The sequence below is a fragment of the Rhinopithecus roxellana genome, chromosome 4, assembly GCF_007565055.1.
Source record: "Rhinopithecus roxellana isolate Shanxi Qingling chromosome 4, ASM756505v1, whole genome shotgun sequence".
Taxonomy (NCBI): domain Eukaryota; kingdom Metazoa; phylum Chordata; class Mammalia; order Primates; family Cercopithecidae; genus Rhinopithecus; species Rhinopithecus roxellana.
Window position 1 is genome coordinate 106,093,714 of NC_044552.1, and position 3,604 is coordinate 106,097,317.

Here is a 3,604-nt window from a genome sequence, read left to right on the forward strand (position 1 = left end):
TGCTGCCAGCATTAGAACCTATTTGTTTTATTGAGAAGAGGGATTGTTGGCTGGAACACAAGGGCTCCCCATTACTCTTTCTGGAAAAAGCAATGGGAACTTTAACTTTTCTCTGGACAGCTACCAACATCTATCAGAAGAAACTAGAATGTAACGTCTCTTTCTGAAGGGCCACACTTAGAATGCCTAACAGCCTTCCAGCTTCTACTGGTGTCAGCAGTGGACAGAAACCCAAATGCAAGCTCTTCTGTGTTTACTGGAAGTGCTAAAGTGAATCAAACCTATAAACAGGAAACAACCAACTGGCCTGACCTGGAATACAAAATGAAACCGAAGTCCAAGGGTACCAAACTCAAAATCAAGAGCAGAGGCATTCAAGCGTACCCTCTTTCCCCCAGGATTAATTCTGAGTCCAGACAGAGACATATTCTATGACCTCAAGTAGAAGACTCCATGTCTCCGCACTTCAGCTAACTCAAGATCAAACTCAAGTCTCTTGGGCAAAGAGGTTTTTCCTTGAAGGAAAATTCTAGAGGTCAGGGTGAGCTAGAAATGAATATCAAAGTTTTCTATTTCTCAAAGTTGAGTTTTCTAAAACTCTTTTTTTTTCAACTCACTGCTGACTTTAAATCTTTCACATGGCTTCCTTCAGCTTCAGTAGATTATCTGCTTCCTCCTAATTCACAGAGAAAACAGAGAAACGAGTGAGAAAACTCCCAACTCTGTCCACACTACCCACAAGTTTTTCAGCCAAGTATTTTCCACTTCCTGTCCTGTTCATTCCTCCACCCACCACTGCCTGGCTTCCACCTTCGCTGCACCACTGAAGCTGCTCTGGTTAACACTGCTGCTGCCTTAACCTGAAGAACACTCATAAATCCCTGTCTCATTTGACCTTCCCTTGGCATTCAGTACTGCTGTTGACCATTTCTTCACTTTCTACTCTGCTGGTTCCTGGTTCCCCAGACTTCTGGTTCTTCTAACATCTACCAAGTCTCTTTAGTGCCTTCTTCTTAAATGTTGCTGTTGCCCCAGGTATCTCATTTAGCTCTCGGCTAATTCATTCAACAAAGTTTTCTTGAATGAGGAAGCACTTAGTGGAAAGGCTAAAGCCAATCAGCTCCTCAGAATGAAAATGGGCCCAAGGGTTGGCACCAGAAAAACAGACTAGAATAAGATCCAACCCTGTCCTCATGGACCTATACTCTGGATCTCATTTAATGGCCCCAGGATCTACTCAGGCACCCAGGCTGAAAACTGTCACACTCACAGCCAAAAGATCCCTGAATACAGTCAAATCTATCTTTTGAAAATCTTTTGCATCTGCTCACTCTGTTTCCTCTGCATGGTCATCAGCTGAGTTCCAGCTTTTGTCATCCATCACCTGGACTGATGGCAATAAATCTTCCTTGTTCCCTCTGATGCCAGCCTCGCATCCCTCCAATCTCTTCTGCATATTGCATTCACAATTATCGTTAAAACACTCAATGTGGTCACATCATTCTTCTTTCAAATCTCAATAGTTCCCCCATCATCTCCTTACAAGGCTTCTCATGAGCTGGCTCTCACCAGCTTTTCCTGTCCTCTTTGGAGGACACATCTTAGCCTCCAAAATTAATAACCACCTTAGAGTTTCCCTGAGTGTTGACATGTTATCACACTTACACAGCAATAGCCTTAAGAAATCCTTTCCAACCATGTGACTGAGATTCTCCATATATTATCTATGTAGTTTACTTTTTATACCACAAGTCTTGCACATAAAAGCACATTGACTTACTCATCTAACAGGCATCTCAAACTTAACTTATCTAACACAGAAAAACCTGCTCTTTCCTGCTCTTCTCCATCTCCACCGCTCAGACCCAAAATCTCGGAGGCAAACAATATGTCCAAATTAGCCATCAACTCCATGCCCAATATACAGCCCAAAGCAATCCACTTCACTCCATCACCATGGCTCTCTCTGGAGTCCATGTCACAGTGTCCAGATGACTGTAAAACTTCCCAGCAAGTCTCCCTGCATCCAGTCTTGCCCCCTTAGAATCCATTCTCCACACTGAGACCCACGTACTATAGGACCCAGGTGTTATAGGAACATAAATCCTATCATGTCACTCCTTGTTTAAGATCCTCCAATGGTTTCCTTGAAACTTAGAGGAAATTTCAAACACTTTAGAGCCCTGTGTGAATCAGCCATACCCTCCCCCCACCTCCTGTGTACCCCTGTCTTTCCCTCACCCTTTGTGCTCCCGTCACACTGAACTTCCTTCTGTCTCAAACACACCAACCTTATTCCCACCTCAGACCCTCGCAGTGGCTGTTCCCTCTCCATGAGATGCCCTTCTTTCAGAGGCCAGTCCTTCCTGATGTTAGATGCCAGCTTAAATATCACCTCTTCAGAAAAGCCTCCCAGGATTACCATGCCTAATGCACCTTCATCACTTCACCCTGTCCTATTGGTATTACAGCTCTTACCACTGCCTGACTTTAAATCAGCTCTCTCCCAGTATAAGGTCCCAAGGGTAGGAACTTGTTTATTGCTATATCTAGTGGTGGCATCCAAATTATTTAACAACAGGTCTGGCACAGACTCTAACCCAGCAGAAGGGATGCTCATCTGTAAACCCTCAGCTGGCCTGACTGCAAAGTAGCCACTGGACATCAGCCTTCTTGTGCCTTGCATCTCAACAGTGTGACTCTCAATACATGTCAGTTGAATGGGTGAATGAATAAATTAGCAACTGTTTCTTGCTTAGGTTCACCGTTCCATCAGGAACACAGTCTCCACTGCTTTTTTAATATATATATATATATTTTTATTTTTTTCAGACTGGGTCTGGCTCTGTCACCCAGGCTGGAGTGCAGTTACATGATCACAGCTCACTGCAGCCTCAACTTCCCAGACTCCAGCGTTCCTTCCACATTAGCCTCTCAAGTAACTGGGACCACAGGCACATGCCACCACATCCAGCTAATTTTTGTATTTTTGGCCGAGATGGGGTTTCACCATGTTGCCCAGGCTGGTCTCGAACTCCTGAGCTCAAGCAATCCACCCGCCTCAGCCTCCCAAAGTGCTGGGATTACAGGTGTGAGCCACTGTGCCCAGCCACAGGTCTCCATTACTAAAGAAGGGTGTACTGAGCCCCTACCATGTGTCCAGGCCAGATCTGCACCCGCTGAGAGGCCCCTCGGTTTTCCTGCACGGGTTAATTCTCTTTGGGGAGTGTTGCTGTTTTTAAATTTTATTTGGACCAGTAGCTGTGGAATTTGGGTAGAATGTTTTCCTCCCAAGTCCTGGACATCCACTAGTGTTTACTTCTTTTTTGTGCATTCTGTGGGCACCCACGGCTGAACAATAGTAAGAGGGGCTCTGAAACTGATTTCAGAAGATGGGGTTCAAGGTCAAGCAATATCACATGCCAGCTGTGAGTCGTCAGGTCTTGGGCAGATTATTTAAGTTCTCTGAGTCTACTTTTCCATCTTTAAAATAGGCACATAATAATGGCCTGCCTCCTGGGATGGCTGAAGGACTGTACAAGATGGTACACAGCAAAGTATCAAGCCAACCACACCTAGCATTTGAGATCCATATGTGTTAATT